Source organism: Podarcis cretensis, assembly GCF_951804945.1.
Source record: "Podarcis cretensis genome assembly, chromosome: 1".
Taxonomy (NCBI): domain Eukaryota; kingdom Metazoa; phylum Chordata; class Lepidosauria; order Squamata; family Lacertidae; genus Podarcis; species Podarcis cretensis.
Window position 1 is genome coordinate 27,539,690 of NC_137170.1, and position 16,942 is coordinate 27,556,631.

A 16,942-nucleotide genomic window follows, 5' to 3' on the forward strand; every position below is an offset into this window, starting at 1 on the left:
GTGGACTGAATCAAATTTATTCCCCCATCCCTAGCTGGCACTGAACATATTTTTATTTTATTTTTTTAAGATTTCTTCTGAGGAAAAAATCACAATTTCTAGAGATTTGTTTCATTTCAAGGAAATTTCAAGGAAATCCAGTTTGGGTAAGGCTCATGAAATTTCCCGGTCGTGGGAACCATAATTTTATACAACAAATGGTGTATAACTTTTATCAAACAAACAATTTTAGATTGCTTAGAGGGACGGGAAAGGGATCAAAAGAAGCTGCAAGGAGGCATGATTGTACTGTAGGAAGGAATTTATCACAATGGATAATATATTGAGGTAAAGCTATGTTGGTGAAGAATCTCACTGATACTGTAGTTGTGAATTCCAGCTTTCAATTTTAACAGGTTTCTTAAAAGTACAAAACAAGGATTTGAGTAAGTGGAGATGACAAAAACGTCTGATGGAGAATACACCCTAAGCAAGTTATTAACCACATTTCCACCAACTGACACATAAATATGGTTCCAAATTCATAAAACAGAGTTGGTCAAGTTTCCATGATGGAGTAATGGGACTTTAGAAATGATAATCAAGGTTTGGCATGGTGCCTTTTCTTACTCCCTGCTTGCTGAAGGGAAGCAAAGGACTGTTTATAATGGGAAATTCCTATCACATTAACTCAATTATTTTACTAAGAGGTCAGCTAAAACTGTCAGCTATAAACGTAAGGTAATGCCAATTAAAGTGTGCTCTTACGCTGAAAAAAGCATCTACAAAATGGATCACGCTTTTCTTAAATGAGTGGGAGCAGGTCCAGCATGAGACATTTTGGTACCTGAGGTGAACCACAAAATGGTGTCCTCCTCCCCACTGCGAACAAGCAGGGAATAAAAATCTACATTGGGATCTGCTGACCCTTTGGATCCTGATGCCTGAGGTGGTTGCCTCACCTTGCCTCATGAGTGGGCCAGCCCTAGGTGGGGGAATGGCTAGAGAATGATCTCAGGCCAATGATGCTGGAATGGATTTCCTAGGAATACTGTCATATTCACTGTCCCACGTGCTATGCTGAAAAAGTGCTGGGAAGGAGGAATGTTAGATAATGAAGCTTAATTGGTTTACGACCCCAATTAGCTGCAGTTTATAGCGGTCCGGCACGTTTCTCAGCCAAGCTGCGCCGAACTGCTTCTCTCCGGTTTCACCTTGCAGAGTAAAAACACAGCGGAAAAAACTGTTGCTTCTTGCTTAGATCCAGACAAACACATCAGGCACGTGTGTCCAATTATCAGTCCTTTATTGCAGCAAAATATTTACAGCTCAGCATTTCTCAGAATCTCCTGGACTGCTAGCATTCATGGTGTCCTTCTCTTTCAGAGACAAAGAGAACAGTGAATAAAGCTCCTCCCTCCTTCCAAAACTGACGTCAGAATGTGAGGCATCATCACTCAGAACATCTTAACCCTATAAGTTATGAATCCCAGTTCACCTAGGATTGTCTCCCTAATTTTGAAAAGAAAAATCAAATTCACTGAAAATATCATCTCACCAAAATTCACCCAACTGATCACAGTGCTCTGCTGCAGAGGATCTTCTGCAGGTGCCATCTTATTGGGAGGTCTGTTCCTTACAATATAGAAGCAGCACTTTTCCTTCAGAATCCCTTCATATTACATATTAAATGGGTGCTATCTCTGTTTTCTTTTCAGCACCTGTTGATGACCTTCCAAAGTCTAGGAGCAGCCACTAAGAAGGCCACGGTAGACAATAAGGGATTTTTTTTTTTAAGTCCACAATGCTTAAAACATAAAGACCAACAACAGAAAATTATTTTAAAAACATTATTTGCAGGAGGCTAATAATAACATTATCAGCTAGGGAGACAGTTAGGCCATTGGAAGACAATGGAGTCAAAGGTCTGCTAAATGAAGGAAATGAGATCATGGAGAAGCTGAATGAATTCTTTCCGTCTTCTTTTAGAGCAGAAGATGTAGGGCAGAGCCCTATGCCTTAATTATCTTTCACTGTCAGGAAGGGAGTCGAAGGAACTAAGGCTAGACAAAGTGTTGCCACCCAGAATGGTGGAAATGAAGGTGAATGAACACAGGGATTACCACTGCAAATTTGTCTAAACTTTAAGGAAGAGTGACAGTTCAATACCAGACAATACCCATTTGGGGCAGCAGCCCCATTCTCTAATGCCATTTCTAGTAGCTTCTTCATTCTTCTCAGTTCTAAGAAGGAAAATAAACGTGTGCACTTCTGAGATATTTGAAGGCATTGTCAGAAGCACAGGAGTTATCAACTATGTTCCTTGCCCGCATGATACACCTCTGCCTATCGTGGTGGAGCAATATGAAATAATCAGTAACTGAACCTGATGGAGCAGTTAAGATAGTGTTCCTCAGCACAGCGTAAACAAATGATATCTCCTTTGAAGGATGCTTTACATTTACTAGGATGCTATTTGTTTTATTACATTGACAAGGGTGACCTTTAAAATAATGCATTTGCTATAAAAGGGGGAGAATGAAACTCTTTATAACCTGACTTTATCGGCAACAAAACCCGCTTCCCAGCAACTTGTCTGATTGCAATCGAAATCCCCCACCAAAATGAAACAGTTTACCTGTCATCAATTTGATACTGTAGTAAAATGATAATTAGGGACAAGAGCACATCCAGGGTTTGCAGGTATTGTCTGTAGAACGAATCTGCATGAAAACTAACACTTGGTGATATGTAGGCACATATGGATGAGCAGATGGTAGCTGGATTTTTTTTTTTTTAAAAAAAAATGATTTTTTGCTGACAAAACAGAAGGTGGCTGGGCATGATCAAAGGACTGAATTTAGTGGGCAACTTAAACACCAGCATGATTGCAGGAAAGCAATTTGAAAACTGGAACTAATGTTTGGGGAATTATTTGTGTCAGCTTTAGTCAATAAGATGGGATTGATTGTCAGTTCATGCTGGCACATGTCGCTGCAAGTCTTTATGTAAGTGCAGGATGACAGTGTTTGTCAGAACCAAGTAGAATGAGTGGTGGCGATGATCACTGGTGGTGGTGATTCTTAAGAGCATGGGAAGATTTAGGACAGGTGAAATAAAGGACTTCTTCGTGCAGTGCATAGCTAAACAACGGAACTTACTCCCACAGGAGGCAGTGATGGCCACCAATTTAAAGGTAAAGGGACCCCTGACCATTAGGTCCAGTCGTGACCGACTCTGGCGTTGTGGCGCTCATCTCGCTTTATTGGCCGAGGGAGCTGGCGTACAGCTTCCAGGTCATGTGGCCAGCATGACTAAGCCGCTTCTGGTGAACCAGAGCAGCACACGGAAATGCCATTTACCTTCCCGCCAGAGTGGTACCTATTTATCTACTTGCACTTTGATGTGCTTTCGAACTGCTAGGTTGGCAGGAGCAGGTACTGAGCAACGGAAGCTCACCCCGTCGCAGGGATTCGAACCGCCGACCTTCTGATCAGCAAGTCCTAGGCTCTGTGGTTTAACCCACAGTGCCACCCGCATCCCGGCCACCAATTTAGATAGCTTCAAAAGAGGATTAGACAAATTCATGGATGAGAAGTCTACCAATGGCTACTGAGAGGAGAAGGCTAGTGATGGTCGTGGCCTCCATGGCTGGAGGCAGTAATGCTTCTGAATAGCAGCTGCTGGAAACCACAGAAGGGGAAAGTGCTCTTGTGCTTAGGTCCTGCTTATGGATTTCCCACTGGCATCCAGCTGGCCCCTGTGAGAACAGGATGCTGGACTAGATGGGCCACTGGCCTGATTCAGCAGGCTCTTCTTATGTCCTACTGTCTTCCACTGTCTTACAGTGTACACAAAGAAAAGTGTGAGGAATCTCAGGTCCAGGTGCAACATATCAATCTCTCTACCTGGCTCCTGGGATCCTCCCCAGGCCACACCTCCTTCTTAGCCACACATCCTCTCCCTAATCTGCACCCTTCACCATCCCTACTTCATACCCTCCTTGGGTATTTTGGCCTGGCTGGACTGTACACTTGAATTCTGATGATGCCTTTTGCTTGCTGATATGGAGGACAGAGAGAAGTGTGTGTGTGTGTGGGGGGGGAACTAGCCTTTTGTACAAAGGTAAAATTTGCATTTTTCTCTTGTCCTACCCACCAGTGGCAGGCAGCCCTGAAAAGTTGTTCAGATGGGATTACAGGCCTTGGTCTTAAAAAAATAAAATAAATCCTTTTTTGCCTAAGAGCACTCATCTTCACTACCCCTGCAAATGTGGCAGCTGGGTATTGCAGTGCAGACAACAGCACGGGTGACTTCTGAATGTAAAGTTCGTCATAAATTTGGATCAGAATGAGCTGATAACCTCCATTTATTTGAATGATTTTCCAAACAGGCTGTAAATGTGCTTGTGAGATATTTGTTTGTGTATTGGGTTACATGGCCATATGGACTGAGATATTTAACAGATGGAGGATGATTGTAATTTTAAATTATACTTTAAGTCACTTTCATTGTATTGTATTGTATGGTATTGCATCTTGTATTGTTCAGACGTGCTTCAAGATGATATGCCATGAGGGGCAGGATCTCAATCCTAATGATAATAATAGTAATTCAATACTATTTGAAATAACAACTGTTGAATGGCATACCAGGTGCAATTCTTAACATTTCTTAAAATTGTAAATAGATTGGTGGAAATATTAAGCTGCGGGGGGGGGGAGGGGGGAATCATGTAAGAGGATCCTGCTGGATCAGACCAATGGCTGAAACTGATAAGGATTTAGAGTGCTGTCCTGCTGGATGCACCACCAGTGCATTCCCCATGTCCAAAGCAGCAAGGCAGCAAAGCAGCAGGTAGCAGGACTGCACTCTGCTCACCAGCTGATTAGTGGAGGATTCAACTCTGTTGGCTCCAGAGGTCTACTTCCCTGGAATGTTCCTTGCAGCATCCAGCAGTTTTAAACTCTGCACTCACCAGCTGGTGAGCAGAAGCAGTGTTGGGGACCATGCTGAGGATGGCTGCGCTGAGGAAGAATGGTGATCCTCCTGATCCTGAATCTTCCCAGGAGCAGAAGGACAGTATAGATTTGGAACAGTGGTTTGCAGAGGGGCATAGTTCAGAGGGCAGAAGTTGGGAAATACTGGATGGGGAACAGCTAGCAGAAGAAACACTAGAAGAGAGTTAACAGATTCACAGTCTCTGGAGATTAACCATCCCCCCCTTCCCCAAAGTCCTGGAGAGCTCAGAAAGTGGCAGAACAGAAAACACAGCGGCTCCAAGCTCAGATTACAAGATGTAGGAGTGATGTAGTTTAATAGGAACGTGGGGGGGGGGAGGGAACTTAACTAGGAATGCCACCATTTCTAGGAGGTGTGTTCTTTGTTCTCTCGCTGTGATTATTAAAGCTTCTAACTGGTAAGAAGACTCATTTTCCTTTGTTCTGCTTATTTACTGCCACGGGAGGAGGAAGCTCATTCCCTGAAGCCTGCCAAGCAGTCAGCTGGGAGGTGGAAGGAGATGCAGCGCCTCCTCCTTCCCCTGCCACCCTCCTGAACATCAAACACTAGGGCTAGCCCCCCAAATAATTAGGGGCCCAGACCTGGATCTGGGTGGCCTTGGATCAGATCAGGGCCAAATCCCAAATGTCAGACTGTGTCCTGGGTCAGATGGGGACGTGGTACCTCACTGTAATACACCGAAACAAATCTAGTATTTACAATATGTCTTAAAGCATCAATTTAAGCTGTTGTTCTGAAATTATTATTTGGGGGGGGGGACATATTTTAATCCAGTTGAACAGTTTGAACCATAGGAGCAAATAAAAACAACAGGAAAACACAACCAGATAAACTATCTGAGACTGTTTCTCTACCCAAGCAGTTTCCTGCCCATCCCATTTAGCTTATTTTATCTAGATATGCTGCAATCCTGATTTTTGCTCTTTTCTGTGTCCCCATTAGTGCTCTAAATTACAAGTCTCTGTTTGCTGTCTCATATACATTATTTTCACTCCTTACAACATTTTCTAGCCAATCAATAGGGCAGTGGCATTCTGTTTAGGTGTCTTTCCTTCCCCCCACTTAAATGTTTAGTTTTTTTTTCTCTTGAAGTTCTCATGAGTGGACAGACTCACTTGGGAAGTTGTGGACTTGGCTTCATTGGAGGTTTTAAGCAGAGGTTGGGTGGCCATCTATCATGGATGCTTTAGCTGAGATTCGTCAACTAAATAATTAGGTGTCCCTTCCAACTCTAGGATTCTAGGATTCTATGAATTTCCCGGACTGGATTCTTGAACCTTTTATGAACTTTTGACTCTCCTGATCAGAACAGTCTCTGAAACGAAGAGCAACCAGTTTACAACGAAAACCAGAAGACAAAATGGCTAAAACAGTTCCATTCCTTCACACAGAATCCTAAGGAACCTGGAGTTTGCCACAGCACAAATGTGTGCATTGGTACTAGGTGAAGCATCACCACTTTGAAGCAGTTTGTGAATGATGTCCATGATCTATCCCATTCACAGTCAAGACAAGTAGAAGTGCCTATTAGTGACACTCATCATGACTGACCTTTCCACACACTTTACTGTACCTGATGTATATGGAGTGATGGAGAGATGGACAAGCACTCTCCTGATTAAAAAAAGGAACATTTCTCAAAACACTGCCACTCCAAACATATTTTGTTGGACATTAAGTGCAGCTATCTGTTTAGAGCTGGCTTTCTGAAAGCAAAGGATCTGCTATGTACCACATTTTTGAACTCAAAGTTCCAGAAATTGCAGAGCTAAAGAATTATTCAAGCAATGAACTCCATGTATTGTTAAATATTTCCAGTTCTTTTTGGGATCCTCTCCAAACAACTCTAAATACTTTCTCACTTTCTCTATCCTATGGGAGGGGGGAATCTGGTTTCTTAATTGTTATTTCTTTCTTTTCTGTAAGGAAAAAAATGATTATTCAATTTGTTCAGAAAATAGGCATTTAAACATTGTGATATTAATTACATGTGTCCAAATACTCTATGCATGGGTTCCAAAGTACTGTTATGAGTTTACTGTTTCTGTGAATAGGACCACTATTGTGGGTTGTTTTAAGGAAATACCTCAACAGAGTCTTGAACATGAATAAGGAGTGTTAATAATAGTTCAGGATATTCAGGTGATGAGTCTTCATGGAGTTAATTGTTAGACTATTGCTTCTTACTAAACTGAAATGTTCTGTATGGCAAAAGGGGGATGATAAGTAAAGGAGAATACCTTCCCCTAGCTAAGGATTTAATCTCCATGTTTCTGGGAAACAAATCTGGGGAGACAGCCATTTTTTGAGAGAGAGAATGTGAGAGAAAGAGATGTGTTTTGGGACCCTACCTGCTCAGAAAAAGTGCCTTCTTAGGGAATTTCCTCTCTCTGGATATCTGATATTAGGCAGGCGTATTTAACTCTCGTTAAGTTTTAAATGAACATCTGTGCTTAACAAATATATTTGTAATTAATACCCTGTCCTGAAGGAGCTTCTCCACCTGGGAGTGGAGGTCCAATGCCGAGGGCTTTCTGGCAGCTCCCTCACTGCAAGAAGTGAAGTTACAGAGAACCAGGCAGAGGACCTTCTCAGTAGCAGCACCTGCCCAGTGGAATGCCCTCCCACAAGATGTCAAACAGATAAATAACTATATGACTTTTAGAAGACAAGACATCTTAAGGCAGCCCTGTACAGGGAAGTTTTTAATGGTTGATGTTTTATTGTGTTTTTAATATTTTGTTGGGGAGCCGCCCAGAGTAGCTAGGGCAATCCATTCAGATGGGCAGCATATAAATAATAAAATTATTATTAAAATTATGATTACCATATGTTTTAAAATGTAATAGGCCTCCAATGTCCTCCTTTGAAAGGAAACTTGTCTCCATTAAGACAAATGTTACATTAAGTATTTTATCTTATTTGTATATATTTTAAACAGACATTTAGATTGATCAATCCAACATGTAATCAGAGGTGAACATTTTTTTAAATAAACATTTCCCCCCAGTTCATTAAAAGGTGAAGCTCCTTTAGTTAGTGTCTCAAATATCTGTTACCACCAACCTCTATACAAATGTCCAGGCTAGCCAGGGCAGGACTATTTATTCCAGTATCATTACATTCTCAAATGTGATCAGCTGTATAGAATGATGGGCCCAGCAGATCTGCTTTCTTCTTATCAGAACTGGTGAAGGAAAGAAGGAAAGAAGCATTGGCATTTCAGATGGAACCATAGAGAAGCAACATTGTACATAGGTCATGGAGACAGAACTGGGGATGCACTTAAAATGAAACTTTAGAATCTGTTGAATAAGCAAATCCATACCAGGGTGTAGTCACCATCCAAAACACTGTGGATTGTGTAAGAAGCCCAAGAAGAAACCTGCTCTATCAGACCAAAGTCACATCTAGTTCAGCATCGTGTTCTCACAGTGGCCAACCAGATACACATGGCAAACCCACAAGCAGGATCTGAGTTCAACAGCACTCGTCAGACTTGCAATTGCCAGCAACTGCCCCCTCTTTCACTGTTGGCACCCCAAATGTGGAATGCCCTCCCATCAGATGTCAAGGAAATTAGCAGCTATCCCACTTTTAAAAGACATCTGAAGGCAGCCCTGTTTGGGAAAGTTTTTAGTATTTAATGCCATATTGTTTTTACACTCGATTGGGAGCTGCCCAGAGTGGCTTGGAAAACTCAGCCGGATGGGCGGGGTATAAATAAATATAATAATAATAATAATAATAATAATAATAATAATAATAATAATAGTCTGAACTTTCCCCTGTTGAAATTTTGTCCAAGCATCACTCGGAACTGCTTACCATGGTGCCCTCCCCCCCCCCCAATCCAGTGGCACCAATGTTAGTGGTGCACTGAACTGGCCTGAATTCTCATATATTTGTGTGTGAGATCTATCTGAGAATACTTGTATGGTGACATCATTGCACCGTCTTTCACACTGATCACCTCTTCATGCAGCTAGTATTGCCATCTGACGAGTTTCTATAGAAATGCTTTGCCACAAATGACAGTTCTTCTCACATCTTCAAACTACACAGTTAAGAATTTCAGGTTAAGGTTTCAGGTTAAATTGTCCCTTTCTTCCATAGTAATACCAGTCTTGTTGGGACGTAGAGAAAGAATAAGGCTATCAGTTTACAAGCTCCTTCTCCTCTCCCTCTTATAGATGCCATAGAAATTGTTCGCAGAAGTGTGAAGCACACAGTATGAAATGGATACTGAGCCAAATGTGGACATTCTCAGACTTACAAGTACAGGCTGGCGTTGTCATTAATGACACAGATGTTCTTCCTTTGGGTGACTGTAACTACATGAAATCAAATATGTAATGGATTTGCAGTAGTCATGGGAGAGGTATTAATGACTTCTGTTAGCTGAATGTTTCCCAGTTCTCCATTTATGGGCTGATGAGCAAGTCAATTATCCACATCTATGAAAACCACATGTCCTGATGAGTTTTATCAATCATGACTTAAACAGGTTGGTGTGAAAGGTCATAAAATCTTAAGTGTATAAATGGGAAGCACGCATTCTATCTTTCCTGTGAAATTTTGGACAATCACCAGATATGAAGGCTTATCAGTTATTATTGAAGTATCCTTCAGAATTCTGTGGGTGTTTAAACCTCCATGTTACCCCATTTTGCTTCAAATTTTGGCAGAATATACCATTGAGTTAAGGTTGTGTGGAACCCCCATCACCAATAATGTTACTAACTCTTTATTTTAGAGGGAAAGACAACATCAAAATGAGAATAGTAGTGGGTTCCATTGTGGTAAACATGGACAAAGGATCACAGGCTTAGCACTTCTTCAGCATGTGGAACATCCATAATGTTACAATAACAGAAAATGCATTATAACTTCTGTGCAGTGCTTAATCCATTTCATGTGTATAAGAAATAAACACAATAAACATATCTGGCACAGCATTAGCTACTCTGACTGCTAAGAGCTCTCCTGGATTACAGGTGAAGGTCTTTCCCAGTATCTACTACAGGGATGGTGAACCTCACATCCAGGGTGGAGCCTCTAAACCTTCTTCCCAAGCCACATCCCCTCTCCCCAGACTATACCCCTCACTAGCTCTACTTCACACCACTGTTGAGTGTTTTTGCCTGAGCTCTGATAATGCCTCATCCTTGTCTGGGTGGAAGATTAAGAGATGTTTGTGTAAAGGTTAGCCTACTATACTATACATGTAGGTGGCGCTGTGGTCTAAACCACTGAGCTTCTTGGGCTTGCCGATCAGAAGGTCAGCGGTTTGAATCCCCGTGATGGGGTGAGCTCCTGTTGCTTGGTCCCAGCTCCTGCCAACCTAGCAGTTCGAAAGAATGCCAGAAAGTGCAAGTAGATAAATAGGTACCACTGTGGCAGGAAAGTAAACGGTGTTTCCGTGAGCTGCTCTGGTTTGCCAGAAGTGGCTTAGTCATGCTGGCCACATGACCCAGAAAAACTGTCTGTGCACAAACATCAGCTCCCTCGGCCTGTAAAGCGAGATGAGCGTCGCAACCCCAGAGTCATCTGCAACTGGACTTAACTGTCCTTTACCTTTACCTTTTCACTATACAAAAGTAAAAATTACAAGCATTGTTACACCCACATTGCCTGCAGCCAAAGCCAGCATGGGCCACTGGGAAGTTCCCCCAGAAGGGAATGTGTACCTTGGGCTTAAAAAGGTTCCCTGCCCCGATCTAGTACCTGAATTCCTTTTCACCGGAATGGCTCGAGATGGAATATTTGCCTACACAGCATGTGTTCTACCACTGAGCATTGTCTACACATTTTTTTCTGATCCAGATTTTAAAGATGCCCAGTTGACTGGTTCAGGACATGTATGCAGAAAAGAATATAGCTGTCAATTGGATTATGCCCAGAAGTATGTATATTTATGCTTATAGTGATGCATTTTTAGGGAGAATGCATTCAAAGGCAGAGAGAAAATATTCTAAAGGAAAAAATGCACATTAATGCACACTTCAGAGGGAAAATGCATGCAGTTTAAATGAATGTGTATGTACATTTAGAAAGTCTGGAAAAATGGGGTAGTGTCAGTGAATCAGCCTATGATGGACTACATGTGAAACTGATATGGAATGGAAATGAACTAACCCATCCAGCCTTTGCTAGGCGTCATCCTTAATGGCTCATAAATAATGTACCAGTTTATTAGCATCAATTTTATATATATATATATATATATATATATATATATATATATATATATAATATACTTTAAAGAGTTAAAACAAAATACCTATTATTTGACACAGCAGGGGTCCTAAACACACATATCTGGAAATAATTTCCACCGAAACTAGTAGTATCTATGCATAAGCTACTAATTTTAGGATCAAGGTGTAAAAATCAAATTAAGAGTGGTGGTCATGGCTGCCAATATAAGAATTTGGAGAGAACATTGAAAGGTTTCAATTGCAAAGGTGATTTCTGATCATGGGGGGGGGGGGATGTTGGAAAATTGGTAGGTTTCATGAACAGGGTGGTCTGACGCATTTGTGTGTGTTTTTTCTACCACTGAAGTGTTAAGCTAATCTTTATTATGTGCTGTCAGGCAAGTCCCTGGGATTTCTGCCCTGTGTGTTTTTTCTCAAGCTGGTTTCTCAATCGGTTTCCTCTTGAACTTCAGCTTGAGAGTTACCAAATGTTCCTTAACGAAGAAAGAATCAGCTAATAGAGCAAGTGAGGGCATTGATCACTCATGGGGCTGGTAATGTAATCTAGCAGTTTTCTTTATCTGGGTCACCAGTTCAAATCCAGTGCAGGCTGTTGGGGAATACAAATTGTTACCACCTGAACTCCATTCATTTGTGGCTGTTAAACTTTGCTCATGGTTTCCATCTAGCCCTATTGTAATATCCCTGGGAACCCCAACTCAAGGCTGAATTTGGAAAGGATGGCTTCAGCAAATAAGAGGCAGGGCCTGTCAAAGCAGCAGTTCCTAGAGAGTCCCAGATGCCTCCTGTTGATGGAATAAGGATCAGAACCAATGAATCCAAGGTTACAAAAATATTTATTTCTGACTGAAAGTGAGGTCAAGCAGCATGCAAGACTAGGGGTCGCATCCACAGCATGGAACGATGTTGAGTGAAAGTTAGCAGCTGCACTGGGTGAGAGGTAAGGAACTGGGAGCCACTTATACACACAACAGGAAGGTGGGGGAAAATGGCTGGAGGTGAAATGACTCCGGTCAAGGGCAAGCAGAGATGGGGAAAATTCAGAAGAAAAATCTGTTACATCACTCAAAAAGGTGCACCTTCTTGCACTGTCTGTGGGAGGCAGATGGCCTGTCCACAGTCCAACAGACATCAGTTTTGTACCCACCATTGCCCTGTTTCCATGCACAAGGACAAATTCAGAGCAGCCAAAGGCATAAATTGTGTCCTTGGCTATGGAAATTTTAAAAACAAAACCCCATAGATTATGTATGAATCCACGCCTTTCAGTGTACATCTTGTACCCTTTTAAAAAGGGTTTTGTTTTTTTTGAGGGAGGGGTTATTGGGTTGTTGTTTTCATTTTGATTATGTATTTTGTGGTTTTATATTTTGATTTTATTCTGTGAACCACCCTGAGACCTCCCGGTATATGGAGATATATAATTACAATAAATACTAATTATAATAAACAATGCTTTTTGCTGGCAATACTCAAGGGTGTTATTGTCATCTTAGCTGGGGTCAAGGGTGCATGTGCTTGCTTGCTATGAATTAGAGTGTGACACCAACAGAGAGAAGACAATGGTTGCATTTCATCAGCCATGCAAACACATTCCAGCTGCATTTGCCACTGCTTGAGGTTGTTTTCAGCAGGGAAACAAAGGAGGGCAAACATCTTTTGTCACTAATGCATTTGTTCTCAGTGAGACTTCTTTGACTGACGCTACCATTTCCAGTGGTACAAATTAGCAAAAGGTGAAGGATTTCATTTGAGAGAGAGAGAAAGTGTTTTGACCACGGAAAACAGATAGAAAAGGAACAAAGAATGCAGAAATGTATTTCACTTTGGGAAATGAAATATTGGCACACAAGCAGCAGCTATAGCGATATAAATGGTACATCTGGAAGGCCTCATAGTATAAACTTTCCAATTCCCAACTAAGCTTCAGGGAAAGAGACAATTTCATCAAATGAAAGATCTTGAGATTCACTTTGTATTTCACAGAAGAATCTATTACTTTGCTAGTTGCCTCCATACTTTCTGTATCCTTTTAAGTCTCCTCCCTTTCATGCTTGATTACATCTATATCTCTTGTTTACTCCCTCCATTTTCACACCGCAAGGGTCATCTCCACACAAATACCTCTTCTTTCTCTTCTCTGCGTAAGGAGAACTTTCAATAGGACTCGTCGTTTCCCCATCGAAATTGAATCTTTGCAGTCGCTCCCTGTCTTATCATGTTCCTCACAACTTTTACATCTCTTTAAAAACAGTCCTCTGAGTGCTCTGAGAATGCTTTGAAAATACCCACCCTTCTCGAATGGAGCATTCTTCCTACCTCTATCAGCAAGGCATTTTTAAAGACCTTTAACAAAATAAAATAACAAAAGACACCTTATAAATAACTCAATATTATTTATGCAGATCCCCCTCGCTTTGTACAGGCACCAGCTGCTGTTACTGTGAATAGAGCTATTAGGTAATTAGAAGTGTCAGAAAACAAAAAGCAGGGAAATTAGTCCAAAACTTTTTTTTTTTTTAAGAAGAAAAATCCTGCATGATTCATGCAAGAGAAGAAACCTCAAGTACAAATGGGAATCCAGCACTTATAATTACATTATTAATAGCACTGATTACTAAGTGATCCCAAACTCTCAGCCTGATGATTTAGAAAGATGAATTAATAAAGCAGCTTCTATCTTCTAGTTTTAAGTTATACATCCCAAGATGTTTTAAATAAAGCCAATTTCTACATTTCTTTGTATTCCTTCACTTGCAGCTAGCTGCTTCTTCTTAAGTTTCCGGATTCTGTCATGCTGAGACTAGAGATATGTGTGATGATGATTATGATTTTATTTACAACATATTGTGATGACCGCATTAATGTCCAAAGCATCTTAAGAATAATCCAAAGCATATAAGCACATTTTATAAATATGGGATGGGGAACCGTAGGTCCTCCAGACCCTTCTATCTGGCTTTAGGAATAATCTCGAGGCCACACCCCCTTACTAGCCACACAGACCACACTCCTCACCAATCTTGCTTCCTGCCCTGCTTAGTTGAAATGTGTATTTGAACTGTGATGATGCCTCTTGCTTGAATCAGTGGAGGACAGAGACAGAGGTCAGTGTGTATGGCCTCGTGTACAAAGTTAAAACTGGCATTGATTGCAGTATTTGTACTCTGCCCCCCCCCACACCACCACAGGTTTGCAGACCTGGAACATGTCTGCATTGCACTGTTATAAATTCTGCACTCACAAACACTGGGTTGCATCTGGTGGTTGCACAAGTGGAAGACAGCTTGCAGAAGAAATCTTTTCCTCCCCTCCTCTGTAGTCTTCTGGACACCACGCCTGGGAGTGTCAGGAGTGTAGGCAGTGCTGCATGTAAATGGAAGAGGGCAGTCACCTGAAATCAGGGAGAGGGGTAAGTCAGATAGTTGCTCATCTACTTCACTATTACCAATGCTCAGAGTGGAGTGCAATGATATCTTGCTTATTTTCAGCTTTGGCTACTGGTTGCATTGAGTAGCAGCAACTCTTCAGTCAACAGTCTTCCCCCACCCAATTTAGAGATTGCCAATAATTGAATCTGGAACCTTTAGCTTATAAAGCATATACTCCACTCCTGACCTATGTTCCTTCGTCTCACCAGCTGCTGCTGCTGCACAGCTCTCTCAAGCCAGTCATGGCCCCCAAGCATATACAAACCCTGGACTTTGAAGTACAAATCATCCTTCTGAAAACACTCACTACAGCTCTACAGGAGAAACACGCAATGCTATACTTGCCCCTCGCCCATGTTTCCAGACATTTGACCACAGGTGGTCCAAGAACTACAAAGCTGGATGATAAACCAAGGGGAATATCTTAGCTTTACAGAACAATTTTTTACCAAGCAGGAAACTGCCATTATTGCCCCTATATCCAAGGCAGCCTCCGCAAACCTGATGCCATCTAGATTTTAGATTTCTCAAGTCATCATGACCACCATTAGGGATCATGGTTCAAAACATCTGGCAGGCAGCAGGGGAATGCTGCTGACCTTGGGGATTATCAGGGAGATAATCAAAGGAGATCTTCCAGCAAGCAGGAAAACTAGTTTTACAAAGACTCTTTGCAACCAGCTGCATTCCCAGAGGGAACCATTTTTAAAATACATGCAGTTTATAGATTGGTTGCAATGAAATACAAATGTTTCTTAGATTGGTCCCCGATAGTGGGATATATATGCTTGACTTCATCTGATCTTTGATCTTTTCCTATTTCTGTTTCACATAAAAGCTCTATGTAGTAGCAGAACTTTTCATGTCAGAATAGCAGCTATTCTTGTATCACATTCGCTGACTTACTCCACTCCACTGCATCTGGTTGATTTGTGATATCAGGGAAATACAGCAGACAAAGAGTACTCAAGCAGTCCTCTCTTCTCTGTAACTCTCCATGACGTCTGGCTATTTCAGGAACCTACCTGGTGAAGTATAGGCCCATGTCTGAACCACTGCAGCTGTGGCTGGTGGCCATAGGCACTGGTGGAGCAGAAGGCAGGGAAGCCAACAGTTAGGTGGAGAAAAACCATCGACAAACTTATTTTCTCGCCATAACAAATCCTTAAAAATTAAAGATTTAATCTGTCACCTTTGAACAGCGGCAAAAGCAGCCACAGCAAAGACTTGGAAAAGTTTAAAGGGACTCAATTTGAAAATATGGCAATGTGTTGAAAATGCTGGAGGGCAAAAAAAAGAAGATTGGCAAGTGGTCAAAAGAAAATAGACACATTTATCCTGATCTGGTATGATTTTATTGTATTCACTAATCAAGAACAGGCACTACAGCCCCCACTCCCACCTTATTTGCAATTATGGATAGTTTAAAGGTTAAAAGAGGGCTTTAGAAGCTATATCGACCAGAGGAAGACAGCAGACCTAAGGGAGGCAAAGAGTTCTATAGGTTAATATATTTCTTAATAAAATAAATTGGAATATAACAATATATGGCACCACACAGCGAGGATTCCATAACCTACAATAAATAAGGCCCAATATATATTTACTTTTATTAAAAAACAACCTGATGTTTTGACTGAATGGGAAAGGTTTAAGTTAATTTACAAAAGTAAGTCCATGAGCTCAAAGGGAAGGTTTATTACAGGAAGTTTTCTTTTTGAAAACTGACAGTTTGAATCAGATCCTTTTCGTTGACATGTTAGTCATCTGTGTAGTTATATAAATTCTTTTTTTATATAGTTTTAAGTCACTACTGTATAATCTGTAAAAGGATGTGCAGTTTTGACACAACGTTTTCTTTGAATGTATCCAGACCATTTGTATGGTCCTGTACAATGCTTAATTTACAACTAAAATACAGTTTTGAAAATGAAAAACAAAACAAAACAAAACAAAAAAACCACCACTGGCGGGCAGAGCAAATGACTTCTAGTTTTGTCCTCCATCCTCATCTGGCAGTGCCACACCCTTGGGTAGGTTGTAAGTGAGAAGACAGGCAGGAGAGGGCTGGCTAATAAGAGACTAGGAGTTTCTTGGACACTGCCACAGTCTCCCAAATGGACTAGCCTCCATTGAGCCATGGAGAAAGAGGAGAAAAAAGTGGCAGTTTGGGAGTCAGACTGAATTGGGCTTAGAGAAGGAGAGAGGACTGAATTGCTCTCAGCAAAAATCCTGAGGGGAACCAGTGAATTTGAGACAGCTGCTTTTGGAGTTGACCTGCATATTTAC